Source organism: Convolutriloba macropyga, chromosome 6 (assembly GCF_964194025.1).
Source record: "Convolutriloba macropyga chromosome 6, txConMacr16.3, whole genome shotgun sequence".
Classification (NCBI taxonomy): Eukaryota; Metazoa; Xenacoelomorpha; order Acoela; family Convolutidae; genus Convolutriloba; species Convolutriloba macropyga.
In genome coordinates this window covers 50,772,418-50,797,959 of record NC_134473.1, presented here as the reverse complement: position 1 = coordinate 50,797,959, position 25,542 = coordinate 50,772,418, and the positions used below count along the sequence as shown (strand labels likewise).

The window sequence follows — 25,542 nt, the reverse complement described above, 5'->3', positions numbered from 1 at the left end:
AATTATAAGAATAAACAAAATTTCCCGACACCACTCTATGGAAACAATAAACAGAGAAAAAAATTCAGAAAGTGAATTTGCCGATTCAAAACATCAACTTCACTGAACAAATGTGTCTTAAATACGTCTTAAAAATTAGAGAGCACCAATACTATTATAAATTTTTTGAAAATAAAAACAGTTAAAACTGATTTACTCACCAGAAAAAAAACTGTCAAAACTATCCTCTCACTCTAATTTGATGTGGAAAATTATCCATTAGAACCACTCGCTCTTGCTCGATTACTTGCATAGGCTCGAAAATTGTCAGAACGCAAAAGTGAATTAAAATTGACGGCCAAAGTAATCGAAACGTTTAAACAAAAAATTAAAGAATAGCCGAAAACTGTTCAAAAATCGAAGTTTAAAACATTTTGCCAAAAAAATTTTGTTGCCAAACAGTTCCAAGATGGATAAACAGCACAAATTAATTGGCAAATAAGTTTACCTGATTAAAATTGGTGAAAAGGTCGGAAACTTAGATTGTACAAAACGCATGACATCATGGGTATTTGCATAAAAAAGTTTTCATAAAAAAGACACACATTTACAATAATTGATTCACACTTCGTTCCAGAGGATATCAAATTTTTATTAAATTGCATTAAGTGGATTTTCTACTGACAATGGGAATAAAAAAATAGGACAACAAAGACAGACGGAAGAATTTAATTTATCTTTAATAGACAAGAATCTGCCTATTTTTTTTGGAAAGTCCAATCAATCTAAAGAAATGATGCAAATTTATTTTAAGTATTCCATAACTAATTTAGAAAATTATTAATCACGTTAGAAAAAAAACATTGAGAGGCTCAGTTTTTAAGAGTTTCTATAAACTACAAACATAGCCTACAAATAGGCGGATAAAAGCGGAGTTGACATTCATCGAGATTGAAAGATGAAATGAAAAAAGAATTGATAAAATCTGACAGAACTTGTTTCCAACAGTCAGAAATTTTTTATAATTTAGTGCGCCGTTTAAATTAGACTCTAAAATTATACTAAACTGAAGCCTATTAAGCTACTTATGTTAGCTATTTATCACTCTACTAAAAATTGATAACCTAGTGAACTATAACTTAATGAACGTGCTTTATCGGTTTACCATTTTTTGTTTTGCTCTTTTGACGTTGACCGTATTCAATACATTTCATAATTCAATGAGATTTTTTATAATCGATTCAACTTAAACATTGCGGCTAAAACTGACTGACGCACCAGAGAAAAAACTGTCAAAACTATCCTCTCACTCTAATTTGATGTGGAAATTTATCCATTAGAACCACTCGCTCTTCCTCGATTACATGCATAGGCTCGAAAATTGTCAGAACGCGAAAGTGAATTATAATTGACGGCCAAAGTAATCGAAATGTTTAAACAAAAAATTAAAGATTAGCCAAAAACTGTTCAAAAATCGAAGTTTAAAATATTTTGCCAAAAAATTTTTTGTTGCCAAACAGTTCCAAGATTGATAAAAAGCACAAATAAGAAGCCAATTTTATTAAAAACAAGTAAGTACAATTGTCTGCTTGTGAAAAAGATAATTGCTAATACAATACGAGACGTTCAGCAAAAATTAGGGTAAAGACATACCCCACTAACGTCCAGAAAATTGCTCTCAAACGAATGGTGAGCACTTGACTTCATCTACAGCTATCTGCGACTCAGGGAAGCCAACCTGAGCTTAATTAAAGGTGATGGGGTGGATTGAGCAAAGGATGGGGGTGAAGGGGTGGATTTGGGTTGGCGACCGCGGTTAGGGGGTGGCACGAGGCCGATGGAGTAGAATGGGAGGGGGTAGTGTTTAGGTGCAGTGAGATGGGGGTTTCTAATTGGGGGGCAATAAGTGGATTATGAAAAAAACTGTATGAACCGTATCTCAACCATGACTTTATGAGTCTTGAACACTTTCTAAAAAATGCATGCTAAGAGGCTACGGAGTCCCATGGCCCCAAGAAAACTTAGTGCTCTCCGGGCTTTAACTGTAAAAGAAACAAAAAAGAAAAAGAAACGATTCAACCAAGGGTTGGTAGTACAAAAACTCCATGAAAAATATCAATAGGACTAGCAAAATTGACGCAATTTCAATTCAGAGCAGTCAGATGGACATCTACGTCGACAAAATACTCTTTTTGATACAATAAATACAAGCATTGATTTAATTAAGTCTTCGTTGTTTAGTCAAATAGCAAATCATAAACATAAAACGACAAATGTCGGAAAAATTGCTCTCAGATGACAGGCGGGACTGAAATTTTTTTAATGGCTGCAAAGACATCAGATGAAGTTAGGGCTCGAACCCCGACCTTCTGAATCTGCTTCCTTCACCTAACCAATCGGCTGTCAGCGCTTTGTCATCTTAGTTCTATCAACCGATTTTGTTTGCACCAATATTGTTTGTTTGGAGTGAGAGCAATTGAAATCACTCAAAAATTGAGAAGTGGGGGGAAGAGTCACATAAGAAGTCAAAGATTATTCCAGAAGAAAATCGCAAAATGAGTCAAGCAAAAATGTGCATTAAAAAAGATATAAACGTTTATAATGTTTGCGTCTCATTCGAGAGCAGTTAACAAAATTGTATCATTGTCTTCTGAAGTAACAAAGAACACTTATAATGCTCTGAACAAAGTTCAGAAGAACAGTGAAAACAAGTCAAGAAGCCGAAAATGGGGAAAGAAATGATAACAGAAAAAATTTGGTGAGTTTTATCAATACTTAATCAAAAACATAATCAACTAACAAATTGCTTTTCTCAAACAACAAGTAAGAGCTGAAATATATTTCAAACTGTCCAGAAATGGCTTTGAGTTGTGCCAGTAGAAATTTTTTTACCACTATTAAGATTTAAACTGGAAAAAGACACCAGTTTTGGCGCACTTCACATTTGACGTTTAGTTGTAAACCTTGGCAAATAAGTTTAGCTGATTAAAATTGGTGGAAAAGATGGAAACTTAGATTGAACAAAACGCATGACATCAGGGGCTTTGCATAAAAAAGTTTTCATAAAAAAGACACACATTTACAATAATTGCTTCACACTTCGTTTCAGAGGATATCAAATTTTTATTATTTTGCATTAAAAGGATTTTCTACTGACAGTGGGACAAAAAATAGGACCACAAAGACAGACGGAAGAATTCAATTTATCTTTATAGACAAGAATTTGCCTATTTTTTGGAAAAGTCAAATCAATCTAAAGAAATGATGCAAATGTTATTTTAAGTATTCCATCACTAATTTAGAATGTTATTAATCACGTTAGAAAAAAAACATTGAGAGGCTCAGTTTTTAAGAGTTTCTATGAACTACAAACAAAGCCTACAAATAGGCGGATAATAGCGGCGTTGACATTCATCGAGATTGAAACATAAAATGAAAAAAGAATTGATAAAATCTGACAGAACTTGTTTCAAACAGTCAGAATTTTTTTTAATTTGGTGCGCCGTTTCAGTTAGATTCTATAATTATACTAAACTGAAACCTATTAGGGTACTTATGTTAGCTTTTTATCACTCTATTAAAAATTGATAACCTAGTGAATTATAACTTAATGAACGTGCTTTATCGGTTTATCATTTTTTGATTTACTCTTTTGACATTGACCGTATTCACTACATTTCATAATTCAATGAGATTTTTTATAATCGACTCAACTTAAACATTGCGGCTAAAACTGACTTACGCACCTGAGAAAAAAGTGTCAAAACTATCCTCTCACTCTAATTTGATGTGGCAAATTATCCATTAGAACCACTCGCTCTTCCTCGATTACATGCATAGGCTCGAAAATTGTCAGAACGCGAAAGTTAATTATAATTGACGGCCAAAGTAATCGAAACGTTTAAACAAAAAATTAAAGATTAGCCAAAAACTGTTCAAAAATCGAAGTTTAAAATATTTTGCCAAAAAATTTTTTGTTGGCAAACAGTTCCAAGATTGATAAACAGCACAAATAAGAAGCCAATTTTATTAAAAACAACTAAGTACGGTTGTCTGCTTGTGAAAAGGATAATTGCTAATACAATACGAGACGTTCAGCAAAAATTAGGGTAAAAACATACCCCACTAACGTCCAGAAAATTGCTCTCAAACGAATGGTGAGCACTTGACTTCATCTACAGCTATCTGCGACTCAGGGAAGCCAACTTGAGCTTAATTAAAGGTGATGGGGTGGATTGAGCATAGGATGGGGGTGAAGGGGTTGATTTGGATTGGCGACCGCGGTTAGGGGGTGGCACGAGGCCGATGGAGTAGAATGGGAGGGGGTAGTGTTTAGGTGCAGTGAGATGGGGGTTTCTAATTGGGGGGCAATAAGTGGATTATGAAAAAAACTGTATGAACCGTATCTCAACCATGACTTTATGAGTCTTGAACACATTCTAAAAAATGCATGCTAAGAGGCTACGGAGTCCCATGGCCCCAAGAAAATTTAGTGCTCTCCGGGCTTTAACTGTAAAAGAAACAAAAAAGAAAAAGAAACGATTCAACCAAGGGTTGGTAGTACAAAACCTCCATGAAAAATATCAATAGGACTAGCAAAATTGACGCAATTTCATTTGAGAGCAGTAAGATGGACATCTACGTCGAAAAAAATACTCTTTTTGATACAATAAATACAAGCATCGATTTAATTAAGTCTTCGTTGTTTAGTCAAATGGCAAATCATAAACATAAAACGACTTAAATCATAAACATGTCGGAAAAATTGCTCACAAATGACAGGCGGGACTGAAATTTTATTAGTGGGTGCAAAGACATCAGATGAAGTTAGGGCTCGAATCCCGACCTCCTGAATCTGCTTCCTTCACCTAACCAATCGGCTGTCAGCGCTTTGTCATCCTGGTTCTAGCAACCGAATTTGTTTGCACCAAAATTGTTTGTTTGGAGTGAGAGCAAATGAAATCAATCAAAAATTGAGAAGTGCGGGAAAGAGTCACATAAGAAGTCAAAGATTATTCCAGAAGAAAATCGCAAAATGAGTCAAGCAAAAATGTGAATTAAAAAAGATATAAACGTTTATAATGTTTGCGTCTCATTCGAGAGCAGTTAAAAAACTTGTATCATTGTTTTCTGAAGTAACAAAGAACACTTATAATGCTCTGAACAAAGTTCAGAAGAACAGTGAAAACAAGTCAAGAAGCCGAAAATGGGGAAAGAAATGATAACAGAAAAAATTTGGTGAGTTTTATCAATACTTAATCAAAAACATAATCAACTTACAAATTGCTTTGCTCAAACAACAAGTAAGAGCTGAAATATATTTAAAACTGTCCAGAAATGGCTTTGAGTTGTGCCATTAGAAATTTTTTTACCACTATTATGATTTAAACTGGAAAAAGACACCAGTTTTGGCGCACTTCACAATTGACGTTTAGTTGTAAACCTTGGCAAATAACTTTAGCTGATTAAAATCGGTGAAAAAGATGGAAACTTAGATTGTACAAAACGCATGACATCAGGGGTTTTTGCATAAAAAGTTTTCATAAAAAAGACACACATTTACAATAATTGCTTCACACTTCGTTTCAGAGGATATCAAATTTTTATTATATTGCATTAAGTGGATTTTATACTGACAATGGGACAAAAAATAGGACCACAAAGACAGACGGAAGAATTTAATTTATCTTTACAGACAAGAATCTGCGTATTTTTTTGGAAAGTCAAATCAATCTAAAGAAATGGTGCACATTTTTTTTTAAGTATTCCATCACTAATTTAGAAAGTTATTAATCACGTTAGAAAAAAAACTTTGAAAGGCTAAGGCTCAGTTTTTAAGAGTTGCTATAAACTACAAATATAGCCTACAAATAGGCGGATTAAAGCGGCGTTGACATTCATCAAGATTGAAACATAAAATGAAAAAAGAATTGATAAAATCTGACCGAATTTGTTTCCAACAGTCAGAAATTTTTTTTTAATTTGGTGCGCCGTTTAAGTTAGATTCTATAATTATACTAAACCTTAAACCTATTAGGGTACTTATGTTAGCTATTTATCACTCTATTAAAAAATTGATAACCTATTGAACTATAACTTAATGAACGTGCTTTATCGGTTTATCATTTTTTGATTTACTCTTTTGACATTGACTGTATTCACTAAATCTCATAATTCAATGAGATTTTTAAAACTCTATTCAACTTAAACATTGCGGCGGATGAGTTAGGACTCAGACCTGGACGTCGTAACTTTTGTAAAACGAAAAACGTGATTGAAAGCTAAAAAGAATTTTGAAAACGCAGCAGGACAAGTGCTGACCCACTATTCATAGAGTTTATTTGATTAGACAAAAAAACTACACCAAGAATGAACCAGAATGTGAAATTCATATAGAAAACTATCCGGTCAAAAATTTTTTTAAAAAATCCAATACCGAATTCTAATCGCCCCGTGTGAACAAAAAGCACGATCAAGCTAGAGCATTTTCATTCAAACACGATTTTCTCAATCTAATTTAAAAACATAGACAGCAAATTTGCCAAAAAGTTGCCGCTGTTGACCCGGTTGACGCACATTAAGATTGAAACAGAAGATGAAAAAACTTAGAGATAAAAACTGACACAATTTTTCTAAATTGACAATTTTTCTAAAAAAACAAATTCAAAATAATTTAAGTTTTAAAGTGCAAAAGTCATTTTTATTGAGTGAGGTAAGTCACTTTTGATCAAAATCTAATCACGCAAAAAAAGTTTTGCTAAAGAGAGCGAGTAATGACGTCACGCGCGTAAACGCCGTTAGTGAGAAGAAGAAGTTATTCAGAAATTTTGACTTCTTCAGCTTTGCTGTGTGAACAAATGTAAAAAAAGACCGTCAGACGACAAAACAAAAACACAGCCGGAGGAAATCCGGAAGCGACTCATAGCTTCAAAACTTCACAAAACAACTGAAGATATTATCTTTTGTATTAAACCAATAACTCAAAAACTCCCGAGGTCTGATCTGAAACCTAAACCACTACCACCAAGAGAAACAAAATGCAGCAAAATTTTATATTATTTAAAAAGTTTCATAAAGTTAAAAAACTCCGAATTTAGGATGGTCAAAAAACTGAAAGGCTAAAAAAACTGACAGGGCTATCAATTCTCCTCAGATAATTTTAGATTCTAATCTCAAGATCGTGAAAGCAGATAAAAAGATTAGATTCTAATTAAATTTTTCAAAAGTGCTCAAATTTGAGAATCGGAGGTCCCCTACAATTGGGTTTCTAATCACTACAATTGAGAAAAAAGCAACACAAACTTCTTCCTTGTTGTATATATGCTAGACAACATGATTTCAAACTAATTCAAAAAATAAATTAATCATAGAAAAGACATAAGCAACAGAATATTATTCAAAGGCAAAATATCGATTGAAAACATTACCAACCCCGGAAGAAAATTGCAATGAAAATTGATAATTAAAAGTATTGGAAAGAACTTTCTAGCATAATCCCAGTATTGCCTTAGGTTGAATTAAATCAATTGCAAACCAAAGGAAGGACCAACATCTAAGAAAAGTCTGAAACTATTCAATTTTTTAGCAACTGATAAAATCAATATAACGAATAAAAACGTATGTACCACGACAAATCTAAAATGGTAAAAGCTAGAATGTGTAGAATATGGAAACAATGAGAGAAAAACCGTAACAAAAAGACAAAGAATTTTGAAAGTTAAAAATCAAATAAAAAATCATGAAAAACGAATACTCTTGAATGTTCAGCATTCGAGACATAGAAAAGACAATGAGCCATCCGAGACAAAGAAGGTGCTCCTGAACAGAACAAAAAAAAGAAAAACGAATTTCAAACATGAGAAACAGTGAAACATTTTGAAAAAAATGGTCAAAAAATTTTTAAGACTGTTTTTATGAAAAAAAATTTAAGCTGTTTTTCAAAAACTTGACGCCAAAAAATGATTGCGTTTTTGTTGAAACGAAGTTAAAGCCCCTCATATTGCACAATAAAGAATGCTTCTATTAATTAATAGCAAAATACAAACAAAAAACGGAAAAATTCTCAAGAAGATACCAAAATCGGATTAGCGTATGTACAATGTTATAAAACAAAATTACATCCAGGTAGAAAGAGGCATTGAGTATATGAATTATGAAAAGCAAGTTGTCATATTAACTGATTTTTGACAAAAAAGACAGCTAAACAATCCGAAAATGAAGCAAATAATAGAAAAAAGCCGAAAATTACCTAAAAAATCAAGAAAAATGTGCCATTTTTGAACTTGAAACGCAATTTCAGGCTATGCAAAAAACTGGTATCAATTGCCAAGGTTTACATTTCAAAATAGTCTCGAATAAAAAATTATTTCTACAAAAAACCATATCACAAGCAAAAAAACTGGCTGTGCCACTTCGACGAAAAAACGTCTAAAAACGGCTATCTATATGTGCCAGTCAAAAACAACTGTTCAAAGTCAAAAATTCATTCACTTAACGACGCGCTTGATCAAAAATCTTATCTCGATCAGAAAAAATTAGTTCACATGGCAATTTTACTCACTTTCGCTCATAGGCCAAAACATCGTCTGAACGAATACTACTTCCGGTAAAAAAAACCTTATGACAACCAATACTCCTCTTCGAGTCGTAAAAAAACCAAGAGCACCGCAATATAGTTCCGCTCAGCTTACAACTTGGCAGCTATAAACAGTAAAAACCAAAGTTAAATTGCCGCAAGTGAGCAAAAAACCACTAGCGAGAAAGCGAATTCTTGTTCAAACACCGTTATCTCACTCTAGTTTAAAATTAGAGCGAAAAAATTTCACGCCGCAAAACCACTCGCTCTTTCGCTCCGTTTCCTGTTTCGGCGTGACCAAAATCTTACTCCAATTTGATAACGGATTAGTTTTTTGTCCTACACGATTTTGTCAGACAAAATTTCCATTAGTATGGTTAGCGTAAATCTAGAATTTGAAATTTCATCGTTCTGTAAAATTCAATTCTTAATACACAAGCTCAAAATCTTCTGTTATCTGTTATTTAATATCCAATGGGCCAGCTTTTAAAAACATACCCGGCAGATTGCCGGCAAATAGCTTCCGTTGATTCCCATAACTCTATTGGGATTGAAAGAAAAAAATTATCAATAAAAATTATTTTCTGTATAAAAACATTTCTAATTGCAATTTTTTTAATCTCATTTCGTAATTGAACATACTCCTGTCTCTCAGTGAGAGGCTACAAGGTCTAGTACCAGTACCAATAAGCATCATAGATAGTAACTAAAACTTGTGAGAACAAAGTTCAAGTACCTGGCATCTTAAAATGGGCTTTATGGGTTTATCCCGTTTCTATTTCTGACTTTGATTTTTCATACTGAATCTCTTCATTTTGAATTGCTTTGCTGAGCAGCTGCTGTTGAAAAGGACTTTGAGCAGAGTGACAGAGGAGTGAAACTAGCCTAGAGAAGTCAAAAGGAAGCACGCAAAATCTAGAAAAAGCGGCAAAATGGGTAAAGCGAAAAAAAAAGTTCTACGAAGTAAAAAAACATAGCAGGACAAGTCCTGACGTACAATTCAAAGAATTTTCATTGACTAAACAGAAAAACTAGACCTAGAATGGACTATGAGTGAATTGAGAAAACCATTTCAATAAAAATCAGATCAAAAAATAAGAAAAAAAAAACAAAAAAATCAATGTCAAAATAACGCATGTGAACAAAAAACCACTAGCGAGTAATGAAAATTTAATTCAAACAAAAAACTAGGCCTAAAATGAGCTGTGAATGGATTGGGAAAACCATTTAGAAAAAAATCCGATCCAAAAAATCGAAAAAACAGTAAAAATCAGAGTGAAATTGCCGCATGTGAACAAAAAACCACTACCGAGAAACCGAATTTTTTGTTCAAACACCACTTTCGCTCTACTTTAAAATTAGAGCGAAAAAAATTCACGCCGCAAAACCACTCGCTTTTTCGCTCCATTTCCTGTTTCGGCGTGACCAAAATCACTGCTCCAATTTGACTTCAAAAATCATGAGAATGTGTGAAGAGATCTTAAAAAAAAAAAGACAGCGCCCCAATACAATTCAAAATCTTTGAATTGTAAAAATAGGAGCGCTATAATAGCCGGCTGAGAAGATGAGGGCGGCTATTAATAAGAGTAAAAAATCTGAACAGCTCTATTTCTTTTTGCTCTGCTTCCTGTTTCAGCATGACTAAAATTGTAACACTTCGATTGGACATCAAATGTTATGAAAATGTGCAAACAGATCTTCGGGAAGAAACAAAACTGGAAGAGGCCAGAACAGACTCAAAAAGTATATAAGGACTCAAGCTTGAGCCGACTAATCACTAAACAAAATCACTAAAAGCGGAAACTCTTACTTTCTTTAAATTAGTCATTTTGAGTCAATAACAGGAAAAAAATAAAAGAATCTGATAGCAAAATCTAAATATCAAAAAATTGTCTGCAAAAAATGCGAATCCACAACAAATAAATACTGGGAAAAAGCGTGAAATAAAAAAGTTTGTTTAATAATTGGTGACCGACTGACAGAAAAACTTAGCCGGCAGATTGCCGGAAAATAGCCGCGACAGACGCTTGTGGCGTTACATGAATTGAAACAACTATAGAAATAAAATAGACAGATCAACCACCAGTCCTTTAATAGACCACTAGACTTTTTGGGTTAGCTTCGGACTGTCACACAGACACATAAGCTCTATGAGGATAAAGCCCTAATAGGGCTTTTCAAAATTAGGATCTTTTCCGTTTGTACCCCCTCAGCTTAGTGGGCGCATATGATTTCCACCCCCCAGAGATGCACGTGCAATATTTTTTTTTGGGGGGGGGGAAGGGGGCACAAACGGAAAAGATCCCAAAATTAATATTCGAAATCAAAAACTTTAATCGAAATCAGACTTTAATATTCAAGAATTAGGGCATATGTTTGGCACTACTTAGATGCACACTATTGACCTTTAATAAGTAAATGTTCATAAAATTTAAAGTTTCATAAGTCAGCTCTTTTTTGAGCGAGGTAAGTCATTGAAAAAGTCAATTCCAAGAAGTCACGGTAAGACAAAACAAAAATCTGTTAGACGAAGTAAAAAAAATTAGGAGCGCTATAATAGCCGCCTAGAATTGAGGACGCGGTTATTAAAAAAAAAAGACACGGTATTTACGAAGAAAACCGAGGAAAGAGATAAAACCAAAAAAAACATTAAAAAACTCTCTTTAAATTGATTTTGCGGTACTCCACATCAATTGTTCTGAGAAAACCCATCAAAGAATTTCAAATGAGATCAGTGACCCACTGACTTTTTTCAGATATACAAAAAACAAACTTAACCGACTGATGACCGGCGAATTGCTCTCAAACGACTGGAGAGCGGTTGCCTTTGTCAGTAGATACCTACGGTTTAGGGAGGCTGGCTTTAGCTTCACAATGAATACTGTTATAAGTTTTAAAAAATTGTGAGAGATTCGAAAAATTTAAAACCCGAAAAAACAATTTTGAATAAAATTTTGCTAACACTTTCTGACAAAATACATTCTGACCTGTTTCGAGTCAACTAAAAAGAACTTAGAATTTAATCAAACAACCATAAAGGAAGCAAAGGTTCCATTCAACTGCACTCAGCTTTCTGAATAAGTTTCATTCTCAACTGTTCACTAAAAAATAACTTTGTAGAAAAAAAAGATCTATTTTTAAAGAGAAAAATAAAAATTTGAACTTGATGCAGCACTGGGCACGCCACACGAGATAAAATGTTCTTGCACAAACCAATTTCTAGACCTCAATTTCACAATCTTCTACAGAACAAAAAAAACACTTTTTTGTCGGCTTCAGCGAATGGTTCAACGGTTCAAAAAAGCTGTTGTTAGTTTTTCCTTACTCTCTGAGCTTCCTAGTTCAAAGATCGTTTACAATGAACTAAATATCTAATCTATGGTTACATATCAAAGATCATGTGGCTTGATTAACACTTCTTTAAAAACCCAAGCATAGCCGGCAAATTGTTGGACAATAGCCGCCGTCGACCTGCTTGACACACATAGGGATTCAGAAAAAGGATAAGGTTATCAGAATCTGTATCTAAGTGTCAAAGTGTTGTAATTTGATTAAAAATTTCAGTTAAGTTTCTAATTTATACGTAATTCAGCTTCAAATTTTAATTCAAGCGAGCTTAATGATGAAGCCAGCTAGCAATCGCTCTAATGAACTTCGATAAGATAGTTCACAGTGATTAAGTGACCAGGCTTTATAGGTTTGTCCCATTTTCCTTGATTTGGCACTTCAGAGTTAACTGTACTGAATACATTGCGTAAGTCAATCAGTGATATATTTTAAAGTCCATACTGTGCGTGAGGTAAGTCAGGAGTCGCACGTCAATTTCATGACTTCTTAAAAACGAAAAATGCAATCGAAACGAATAACATCAAAACACAAAACTGTCATAACAAGAACTGGAGCATTGACATCAAGGAACAATTACCTCAATCCAAACCATAAAAAAATCCGCACAGATTCACAGAGTTAAATCTTGAGACAAGATCTTAGAGAAAAATTCACTGTGAAATCTTGATACTGGAAAACTTTGTGTTATTACAAAATAACTGTTAGCGTTTAAAATGTTCAAAATTTTTAAACTGGACAAAACTGTTACTCAAAAAATTGAATGCGCTGAACATTGTAAAGAAAAATCTCCTGTATATTCTTAGAAGCTGAGAAATTTGCATTTAACTCTGCGACCAAAAAATACTCATTGCGAAGACATACAAGGCAGCCAATATCCTTGGACACTAAACCGAGGACTCAAGAAAACATTAAACGTTTCAGTTTGGCGTTACATCATTTAAAGCAAAATTGAGGTATTCTTCTTTCTTATTGCAGATATCACAGACAAAAAGAGTTCAAAGAATGGAAAAAATGAATAAAAATAAATTATCATGAAATAGAAAAAAGAAAAAGAAAAATACTGAAAAGAATACCTATTAACCAAAACCTAGTCCTAAGAACGCTTGTTGACTTTATACAGAAGTAGGTAATTCTTATTAAGTTTAAGTGCTGCTTAATAATAAATGAAATCAAACAAAAAACAAAAAACGGAAAAAGTTTTTAAGAAGAAAAAGCCGAGGTCATTAATCCTTTTCAACCGCAAAACAGAGGAGTGTGAATGAAACTATTTATCGAAAACCTAAGAAAACGCTAGAATGATACAAGCTAGAATGGGGAGCAGTAGGATACATTGTCAGGAAGAAGGCAGCAAAAGACTAATTTGTACTTGCAAAAAATTTATAGAAACGAGATATCAAACTCAAAACAAAAAACGACAAAAGGTTTTAAGAAGAAAAGGCTGAGGTCTTTACTCCTTTTCGACAAAAAATAAGAGAATGAAAAAAATTAGACTGCAAGAAAACGTTAGAGCCTTACATGCCAGAATGGGGAGCAATGGGACACATAGTGAGAAAGAAGCAAGCAAAAAACTACTTCGTAGTTTCCAAAAAAAATAAAATTCCATTGAAAGAAAACTTATTTTTGTCGCTTTAAAAATTTGTATGAAAGTCATTGTCTTGTATAACTAAATATGAAATTAACTTAAAAAATCGAAACAGAAATTTTCAGCCGAACGTTGTCAATTTGTCGACAAAAATTCAATTGCGAAAGATAATCAGAGATTTGACATCAAAAATCTAGTTACTAATAAAACGAAATTGAATTCCCTGTATTCAAAAATTGTTTCCAATAAAAATTTTCTAGCTATAAAGACCAAAAACATTTAATAAAAGATTAATTGTCATAAAATTTTGATTAAAACCACCAAAATTGAATTTATGCATTTTATCAACTTTCAAGCAAATTTATGAAACATGAGAAATTACGTTAAATGGACCAGAGGAAAGTAGCTTTATACATGGATTTTTTAATAGGAAAAGGGCTTATCAAAAATGAAAAAAAAATTAAAAAGCCACTGATTTACTAAAGAGTTGAGATATTTCAGCTCACTTTAATCTTGCTCTCCTGTTGCAAAAAAAATGCTGCACTGCCGTTTTGAAGCAGCCGAAAAATTAGACGTCATTCACAAAAAACGATTTCAATCATAACAAAGACTCTGATTGAGAAAATTGGTCTTGAAACAACGAAGATTGTTTTTGATATAAAGATAATTGGTATCGTTGAGAAATAGCCACTGTTTTTAAGAGTGACAAAAACATATCATCTCGAAAACCAACCAATTTTAATTCTCAAAAAACCCTCGGAAAGTTTCAAAATCCAAATAAGGCAGATAATTTTCTCCGATAGGATAAAGCATTAATTTTGAAAAAGAAAACTAAAACTTATATGGGGACAATTAAGGTTTGAAGTTTAGCTTTTGCGTCATGACGGTTCAGAAAACAAAGAAATATTGATATTGAGTGTAGATTATTATGCTAAAGTGACATATTACAAAAACATACTTAACTTTTTTTTGAATCAGATAAAAAATCATTGAAACTAAAAGTCATAGATATTTTTTAAAAAATCCCAGTTCCAAATTAAATCTTAAGTCATTTTAATTCAAAGTTTTGCAATAAAATCACGACAGTAAACTGAAGAAACTCACAAATCTACATAACGTTAGCTCAAATCAATCAACAACAAAAAATTTAGAAAAAGGTCAAATTTTATAACAACTGAAGTATGAGGAGGCAATAAAACTATAGGCAATATTTCAACATAGGCATTTGCGAGGAGAAAAAACTGAAAGCAAGAAAGTGGAGGTTAGAATCAAATAGAAAAAAAACAACAAAATAAATGTCAAAAAAACATTTATTATATCAAAATAGCTATTAAGAAACAATCAATCATCGGATTTCAATCCTTCAAAAAAAAACAGAAAACAGTGGATTTGTTGAAAACACAAATTTCGGATCCCTCACTGTGCATGAAGAGCCCTATTCTAGTTAATCAAACAAAAAGAAACGACACTTTAAAAAATTTTGATAATAGACACCTCACCTCAATAACAAGTGTTTTAAATGGGAGAATAATTAAGATAAGGACTTCATAAACACTGATTACAAAACAGTAACGCTTTAAATTTTTTGTCGCTTTAAAAATTTGTGTGAAAGTCATTGTCTTGTCTACCTTAAAATTAAATTAGCGCAAAGAATAGAAACAAAAATAATTTGCCAAACGCTGTCGAATTGCTGACATAAATGCTATTGTGAAAGATAATCAAGGATTTAACGTCAAAAATCCAGTCATAAATAAACCAAAAACAAAAAATTGTATGCAAAAAAACTTCTAGCTATAAAGAACTGTTTTTAAAAATTTTAAGCAATAAAAAATTTCTAGCAAAAAAGACCAAAACAATTAAGTAAAGAAAAATTTGTCATAAATTTCGATTAAAACCACCAAAAATGAATTTATGCAATTTATCAAGTTTCTATGCAAATTTATGAAACAAGAAAGTTCAAGTAAAACAGAAGTCTTCAGCGTATGTTTTCCCAGAGGAAAATAGCTTCATACACTGATTATCTATAGGAAAAAGCCTTATCGAAATCAAAAGAAAAGGAAAAACCAATCATTTACTAAAGAGTTGAGATAATTGAGCTCACTTTAATCTTGAACTTCTGTCGCAAAAAATGCTGCATTGCCGTTTTGAAGCAGCCGAAAAGTTAGAAGTCAAGCAAAAAAAACGATTTCAATTATAACAAGACTGATTGAGAAAATTGGCTCTGAAACTACGAAAATTTTTTTAATATAAATATAATTTGTATTGAAAGATAGCCACACTTTTCAGGATTGACAATTGTTTTTCAACTCAAAAACCACCCAATTTTGATTTCGATAAAAATCCTTCGGATAAATTTATATATCCAAGTAAGGCAGAAAGTTTTCTCCCATAGAATAAGGCATTAACTCTAAAAAAGAAAACTAAAGATTATGTGGGGACAATTCGGGTTTAAGTTTAGCTTTGGCGTCATGGCGTTTCAGAAAACTAACAAAAATTGATATTGGATGTAGAATATTATGTTAAAACCTCATATTACTAATATATATATATATATATATATATATATATATATATATATATATATATAGCTTTTTTGAAAAATAATACAAAACCTCATAAAAATTGAAAATCATAGATAGTTTCAAAAAAATCCAAGATCAAAAATAATTCACGAGGCTTTTCAAGACAAAATTTTTAAAGCAAATTACGACAGAAAATTGAAGAAACTCACAGTTCTACATAACAAAATCATTGTCAAAAAAAATTCATTATATCAAAATAGCTATTAAGAAACAATTCATCATTGAACTTCAAACTTTCAATACATACAGAAAACAGTGAATTATCGAAAACACAAATTTGAGAACCTCACTGTGCAACAAGAATCCTATTCTGGTTAATCAAACAAAACAGAAACAATACTTCAAAAAAATTGGATAATAAACACCTTACGTCAATAACAAATGCATAAAATGCGAGAATAATTGAAAGAAGGTTGTCATAAACAGTGATTACAAAACAGTCTTTTGAAGACTTGAGGAATTTTTTTTTTAATTTAAGTTGAATTTAAGAAATTTGATTTGCACGCATTAGTTTGCACTTGAAACGCAATATTAATACAAAACAAAACATGCGTTTTCAAATACAAAATGCACTTGAGACGCGATATCAACAACAAAACAAAAAACAAAAAAAAAGTTTTAAGAAGAAAAGGCTGAGGTCTTTACTCCTTTACAGCAAAAAAGGAGAGTGAAAAAAATTTAGATTGTATGAAAACGTTAGAACGATACATGCTAAAATGGGGAGCAATAGGACACTTTGTAAGAAAGAAGGAAGCAAAAGACTATTTCCTAGTTTCAGGCGAAAATTAAAGTTGCACTAAAAAAACGTTCTACAATTTACCTTTAGTCGCTTTAAAAATTTGTTTCAAGGTCATTGTCTTGTCTACCTAAGAATGAAATTAACTCAAGCAATAGAAACAAAGTATTTTGCCAAACGCTGTCAAATTGTTGACATAAATGCTATTGTGAAAGATAATCAGAGATTTAACGTCAAAAATCCCGTCATAAACAAGCCAAAAACAAAAAATTGTATGCAGTAAAAAAGTCTAGCTATAAAGACCAAAAACATTAAGTAAGAAAAAATTTGTCAAAAATTTCGATTAAAACCACCAAAAATGGATTTATGCAATTTATCAAGTTTCTATGCAAATTTATGAAACAAGAAAGTTGAATTTAAATAGAAGTCTTCAGCGTATGATTTTCCAGAGGAAAATAGCTTTATACACTGATTATCTATAGGAGAAAGCCTTATCGAAAACAAAAAATATATGAATGAAATGCTTTTTATTTACTAAATAGATGAGAGTTTTGAATTGATATTGAATGTAGAATATTATGTTAAAACCGCATATTACTAAAACATATATAGCTTTTTTAAGAATAATACAAAACAGAGCTGGACGTCCTTCACAAAACAAACTGCAACCATAGCAAAGACTTTGACTGAGAAAATTGGTCCTGAAACGACGAAGATTTTTTTTTGTGAAAAGATATTTAGTATCGTTGAAAAATAGCTACACTTTTTGACAAAAAAAATTCAAAAACACTTCAGGAAATTTGGATAAGAAATAACTCACGTCAATTAGAATGTCTAGAAAGCAAGAATAACTAAAACAAATCTGTGAAAACATTGTTTCAAATCAGTACATTCAAAGATTAAACAAACAATTTCTAAAAAAAGTTAATTTAAATTTGAGAAATAAGAGTTGCGCTGAACGCAAATGGTTTGCACTTGAAACGCCATAAAAAAACAAAACAAAATACGCTATATCAAACACAAAAGGCACTTGATACGCAATATCAAGTATAAAACAAAGACGGAAAGAGTTTTTAAGAAGAAAAGGCCACGGTCTTTAATCCTTTTCAACAACAAAAAAAGTAAGTGAATAAAACCATAGATTGTAAGAAAATTCTAGAATGATACATGCTAGAATGGGGAGCGATAGAATACATTGTAAGCAAGAAGGAAGCAAAAGACTGCTGCTCGTTTTCCGAAACTGGAAAAACGCACTTCAAAAACTTATCTTTTATCGCTTTAAAAATTTGTAGTAAAGTCATTGTCTTGTCTAACTAAAAATAAAGATGACTCCCCAAATCAAAAAATCAAATCAAATTCCATAAATTCGATTTTGGCGCTTTTAGTCGAAATTTTATGACAATTGATCTTTTATTTAATGATTGTGGTTTTCACAGCTAGAAATTTTTTTTGCATAAAATTGTTGAAGATAGGGAATTTGATTTCGTGTTATCAATTTAACACGAAATCAATTTCCTGTATTCAAAAAATGTATGCAATAAGAAAGCCTAAATGGGACTATGAAAATCAATATTAAGATTTAAAGTAAAAAATGGCAACAGTTTCGGCGCACTTTTCTTTTGACTTTTAGTACTAAATTGCCGTCAATTGAATTCAGTTGCTTGAAATTGTGATTGAGAGAGAATTTTAGATCACGCAAAACGCAAAAAGTCAAGGCGTTAATGTTACTCGAAAAACCAGAACCGTCAAGCGAAAATTTTGCATAAAAAATGCACACACGTTTACAATAATTGCTATGAACTTCGTTCAAGAGCAATTAAAAAATATGAAAAAAGAGCCAATTTTTCACTGGGGAATTGAGATTTTTGAGCTTAATTTTTTCCTGAACTCCTATCCAAACATTTTCTGCATTCCAGTTTTGAAGCAGCCGAAAATCTAGATATCATTCCTAAAAAAAAAATCAACCGTAGCAAAGACTTTAACTAAGAAAATTAGTCCTGAAACCATAACGATTTTTTAATATAAAGATAATTGGTATCGTTGAAAAATTGCCACACTTTTTAAGATTGACAACAACATTTCACCTCAAAAACCAACCAATTTTAATTTCCCTAAAAATGTTTCGGAAAGTTTCAAATATCCAAAGAAGGCAGGTAATTTTCTCCGATTGAAGCTAGACAGCATCAATTCTAAACAAAATAATTTAAGTTTATCTCGAGAAAATTCAGGTTTCAAGTTTAGCTTTGTCGTCACGGCGTTTCAGAAAACTAACAATTATTGCTCTTGAATGTATCATATTATGTTAAAGTGTCGTACTTAACAAACTTAAAACAAACTTAAAATTTATTATGAATCAGTTTAAAAATAATCAAAACTGGAAGTCATAGAAAGTCAGAGTGTCAAAAAAATCCAAGACCAAATAAACACATAGTTATTTCAATTTAAAACTTTGTGAGAAAATCACGACAGAAAATTAAACAAATTCACATCTCTACATATTTTTAGCTGAAATCAGCTGTCATAAAAAACAGACAACCAAAGCCAAATTTTGTAACATCTCATAACTGAGGAGCCAATAAAAATATAGGCAATACTTCAAAGTAGATATTTGCAAAGAAACAAAAGTCGAACGCAAAATTTTGGAGTTTAGGGACTAATAGCACAAAAAAAAAAACAGAAAAATTCCAAAGTACAATTGTTATCAATGTAGCTATAAAGAAACAAATTATCTTCGAATTTAAAACTTCCTCTACAAATAAAACAGTGGAATTATCAAAAACACAAATTTAGGATCACTGACTGGGCACAAAGAACCCTATTCTAGTTAATCAAACAAAAAATGAAATGACACTTCAAAAAATTTGGATAATAAACAACTCACTTCAATAACAAGAGCATGAAATTTATTAATATATCAAACAAGGTTGTGATTAACAGTGAATACAAAACAGTCCATTCAAAGACTAAGAAAATTTTTTCAAAAATATAACATAAATTTGAAAAATGTGAATTGCACGCAAATAGTTCCCAATTGAAACGCGATATTACGCTCCCAAAAACAATCATATATACATTTCAGAGGGTTATATAATAAAGAACCGTGGGTCAGGACATATTTCGCTAAAAAAACTGCAAAATTAAGCTATCTAGACAAAAAACGGTTCAAAACGGTTATCTATAAGCCCATTCTCCCAAAAACACTTTTAAAAGTCAAACAGTAGTTCGCTCCACGCAGCGCATGAACAAAAAGTTCTTTCGGCTATAAAAAAATTAACTCACCCTGCAGTTTTACTCATTTTCGCTTACAAGTCAAATGCCACCTGAACGAATAGTAAAAATGGGTTTCAAAACACAATAAAACCAAAAGGCCTCTTTTTCTCTTAAAAAGGTGGCTTTTAAAAACTACTTGAAGAATAGTGCGACCAAAGTTCATCTAGTAAAAGTTCTCTAGTAAATAAGGAACTAAGTTTTTCTTTAAAGAAACAAAAAACAAAAATCACTTAAAATCAATTTAAAACTATAAGCACGCCAAAAAATGAAAAAGGATTGAGTTTTTGGGTGCAAATACAGTACAGGAGCAAAATTAATCCTCTCTTTAATAAAAAAAAAGCTCTATTATAATATTCGGGATATGCTCAGAAAGCGATGAAAGTAATGAGCTAGTCAATTTCAATTTCTTTTGGACAATGAGAAAAAATGAGAAAAAAGAAGATGTAGCCGAAAAGAAAAACAATCTCCAAAGTTGAGAAACAAAAATAAAACAAACTAAACCAGAAAAAAGTCATTGCTAAAACTCTTGAGGTTATAACCCTGAAAGTCAAATTTGAACCAAATAAATGTACACACTGCTCTAAGCACAAGCTTTGATAGAGCTTTGTTTCATTGGTGGCATTAAAAATAGCAAAAATTGATAAAAATGAAAAAAACTGTAATAAAAATTGAAAGTTTCTTAAATTTGCCATATTAAAAAGTTCAAAACCCCTCCTTTTCTCCGAAATCTGTCCAGTAACCCATCTTCAACACCTAAAAAAGTTTCATTGGCCCGTAACGATTCATAAAAAATGACAAAAATTATTTAAGAAATGAAAAGACTTAAAAATTTTAGTGAAATGTTAATAAAATGCTTGATATCAGTTTCTTCAGAGCCATTTCGTTGCCTCAAGGGCTATCCAATAGCCCAATTTCAAACCTAAAAAGTGGATAATAAAAATCGATAAAATGGAAACATAACAAAAATTTTAGAAACATTGCAGAAAACTTCAATATCTATCATAAAATTGCAAAAATTGATGATATTAAAAATTTGAATATCAGTCCATTGCTCAGAGCAACTATGCAGTAACATAATAGCAAATCCTAGAGGAGGTCATCAGACCACTGTGACAAGAGAAGTGAACAGAAGACAGTTATTTTCAAACATAACCGACTAACGTTCGGGCGAATTGCTCTCAAACGACCGGCGAGCGGTTGGCTTCGTCAACAGCTAGCCACGTTTTAGTGTCGTCAGGGCGCTACCTCTTTATCCCGTTTCTGAGTACGAAAGTCAAATGAGTCAGACGAAAAATCGACCCAGCGAAAAATTGCATAAAAGACAAACAGGATTAATATATTTACTACAAATTGCTTTTGAGAGCAATTAACAATGGCTTCTTAAACGTGCCTGTCAGATCATTTATGACAAAAACATTTCAACTATAACTCATTGATAATGAGGATCAGAGATGGTGACATTGGGCCACATAACAGCACCTGAAGTGCGGAATCAACAAAAAGAGAGAGATAAAACGTGAACGAGAAAGAGAAGGAAAGGAACCCCCACCGAAAGTGAGAAAAGGAGACAGGAATATCTTCTATGATTGGATTTGACACTGCAACTTCTAGTTTTCTAACCTTGTTAATAAATAAATCATATAGGAAAAAAAAGGTAAAATTCAAAAACAGTTTTGAACTCGGCAATTAAAAAGTCAAAACCATCTTTAGTCTCAAAAATTCTGTCAGATAACATATCTCCGAAACTTAAAGTTTTGTTGGCCAGTAATGGTCGTTAAACTCAGAAAATGACAATATTGAAAAAAATTTGAAAATTGTAAATTTTAACAATTCAAGACATTAATATCTTAATAACCATTTCATTGTTTCATGAGACTATCCAGTATCTCTGTTTCAAACCTGAAACAGTTTCACTGGCTCATAAAGATCCATACGCTTGGAACATGAAAAAGTTTCCAAAAATTTGAAAAGTTTAAATTTTTACTTTGAAACTAAAAGTTTTAAAGTTTTTAAATATTACTCAAACTAAAGTCTCAAAACTGTTGATCACAATCCCATTGGCTCTAAAAGCTATGCAGCATCTTATTATCAAACCTTGGAGGAGGTCCCAGGGCCTCTCTTGCCGGAAAAAAATCAAAAACATGAAAAAATTGCAAATATTTTTAAAAATTGCTCAAATTCGTGATATTAAAATCTCCAAGAACATTCCATTTCATCTATAGACTATGCAGTAACATATTATCAAATCCTAGAGCAATTTCCGTGGCCCTTGAGGCTAGAGCAACCTAAAAAATTACAAAATTTCAGAAAAACTTCGAAAAAATTGCAAGTTTTAAAAAAAATAGCTTAAACTTGATATTAAAAATTTGAAAATTAATCCATGACCAACAAAAATTTTACAATAACTTATTGTCAAACCCTTACGGAGAATTTTGGACCCTTGAGGCTCAAAAAATCTAAATAATGACTATCAATGTTCAAAAATTGGGAAAAAAATGGCAAAAAATATCAAAAATATGCTAAAATTCGTGATGTTAAAATATTGCAAGACATTCCATTTACTCTAAAGATTAGTCAGAAACCTATTTGCGAACCCTAGAGGAGGTTACTTGGCTCTTAAGACTGAAAAAATCTAAAAAACAACAAAAAATTTCCAAAAAAAAATATGAAAAAAGCAAGTTTTTATGAAAAAATGGCTAAAATTTGTTACATTAAAAAGTTAAAAAAAACTGTTCCATTACCATTAAAAATTTGTCAGTAACTTATTATCAAACCCCATAGGATGTTCTCTGGCCCCTCGGTCTGGAAAGACCTGAATAAGGAAAAAAATGTCAAAAAATTTGAAAATAATTGCACGTTTTGTAAAAAAAAAATGCTAAAATTCGTGATGGTAAAATGTTGAAACCATTAAATTACCGCCCGAAATTCCACAGTAACTTATTTGTGAAACCTAAAGGAGGTTACTTGACACCTAGGGCTGATAAAAAATATAAAAAATGTCAAAAATTTTCAAAAAGCTCGAAAAAAATTGCAAAATATTATAAATTTGCGTTTTTAGCAAGCGGTTGTTCATCAGTGGCAAGCCGCGGGACGGAGGGGGCTGCACCCGGGGCTGATTGGGGGGCAACATCGCGGTGGGGGGCAATAAGGGGGGTCAACAGTGGGGGTGTCTTCAACCTCTAAGAACCGCCCTTCACACCAAAAGTATAAATATGAGTCTCCAAAACAGTTTGAGCTGAAACAGAGCTGAGAGGCTCTACGAGCACTTACTGCCCGCTGGGCGCTACCTGTTTATCCCGTTTTTGAGGACCAAAAAGTCAAATGCGTCGGACGAAAAATTGGTCAAGCGAAAAACCGCACAAAAAAAAGACCGACTGGACTAATATAATTGCTACAAACTTCGTTTGAGAATAGTTAATAAACATAAAAATTGCAAATTTCATTGAAAAGAGTTACTGCAATTCATGATAATAAAATGTTGAAAACAACTTCGTAGCCAATAAAAGCTATGTAACAGCCAATTATTAAACTCTAAAAGACTTTTTTCTGACCCCTGAGGCTAGAAAAACTCATGAATGGAAAAAAACGGAAAAACATTCAAAAATTTGAAAGTTTTTTTTCAAAATTTGACAAAATTTGTGACATCATATAATTGAAACGATCCATTTTCGTTAGAATTTATGCGGCAACTTTTATTCAAAGCGTCGAGGGGTTTTTATGGCCTCTGAGGCCGGAAAAATTCAAAAACTGACAAAAATTTTTAGAAAAAATATTGCAAAAATTAGTATCAGGTTTCGTGAATCAATTTAAAATTATAAGCACGCCAAAATATGGAAAAAGATTTGAATTTTTTTGTGTGCAAACATAGCATAGTAGACAGTTTAATCCTCTCTTTATTAAAACGTTATTTTACGAAATTTGGTATGACTTTCTCCGAAAGCGATGGAAGTATTAACCTGATCACCAAATTCTTGTGGACAATGAGAAGATAAAAAAAGATGAAGCCAGAAAGAAAAACAATCTCCAAAGTTGAGAAACAAAATTGAAACAAACATAAGAATAATATAATGATTGCTAAAACTCGTTTAACCTGAAGGCCAAATTTGAACCAAATAAATATACCCAATGTTCGAAGCACAAGCCTTAGCTTTGTTGGCCATTAAATTAGCCTACTTATTTTCTTCGAAGTCTGTGCAGTAACATATCTGCAAAATCTAAAAAAATCTTTGTAATGAAGGTGTTCCGGCCCATGGGGCTTGAAAAACTCAAAAAAATGACACCAATTTTAGAAAAAATTTCCGAAAATTGTTCTTTATTCAAAAAATTCCAAAATTAATAAAATCAAAAAAATGAAACGCTTCATTCTCATTAGAAATTATTCAGAAACTGACTTTTGAGCAGTCGTGTGGGTTTTATGACCTCTGACTAAAAATTGCAAAAATTAGTATCATTTTTTGTGAATATGATTACATTACCAAAAGAAAAAGCTCATAAAATGGCCATAGCAAGTAATTATATCTTGCCAAAGACCTTAATCAACTTTGACAAACGTCAATTCAAGCTTTTTCGGTCAAACAAATTGAAAATTAACAAAAAAGTGAAAAATGCCCCATTTCGGACTCAAAACTCCTAAAAATGACATTTAGACCTTGAATTTAGGTCTTCCTAGCCGTTTTAGCACTCTAAGCACTTAATAGACTACTATATCTACCTTAGTGCTTCTAATGAAACTTAAAGCCCACATGAACTTACCTGTTTTTTCCCGTTTTGAAAGATCAACTTTATAAAAGTTGTTTGTAAACATTGTACAAAAAAAGACAGAGCACCAATACAATCCAATTCTTGGATTGTTAGAAAAAGGAGAGCGCCAAAATAATAGGCTGACGGCGGCTATTAATTACCGACATTAACTAATGAAAAAAATTGTCTTGCAGAGAAAGTAATCATTGAAGTCTTCTCGGGCTTTAGTTTTCCAAATTTTTTTAACCAAATTTAATTTGGAACATCATTCCTTCTGTTTCATCTGTTTCCTCATTTGTTAAAAATTAAAAGTCTTTGAACAAAAGTTAAAAAACATAACCGACCAAACGTCGGATGAATTGCTCTCGATCGACTAGCGGGAGCTCTTATGAATTGCAGCCTGCTTCAGTCGGGTGGGGGTGGAGGGGTGAGAGTGGGACTAGAAAGTTCAATAGTGGGCTTCAAATAACGATATTAGAGGTTAATATATACCACTACTAAGATTTAACTTTAAAAATGACACCAGTTTTGGCGCTTTTTTCAGTTGACTTTTTGTATTAAATTGCCGCCAATTAAGTTCAGCTGCTTGATATTCTGATTGAGAACGAATTTTTGATCACGCGAAACCCAAAAATCACTAAAGGGTGTAACGAAACGCAAAAATGGCGTAAAAGTCACTCGAAAAGTCAAAATTGTCAAGCGAAAATTTTGCATAAAAAAGACGCACACG

General features: G+C 32.1%; 1 protein-coding gene across 1 annotated transcript in view; it reads right to left on the bottom strand.

Moving 5' to 3' along the window:
* The window catches only part of LOC142341338 (uncharacterized), a 165,901-nt gene that overhangs the window by 30,663 nt on the left and 109,696 nt on the right, over positions 1 to 25,542 (bottom strand). The gene's annotated exons all lie outside the window — the stretch shown is intronic.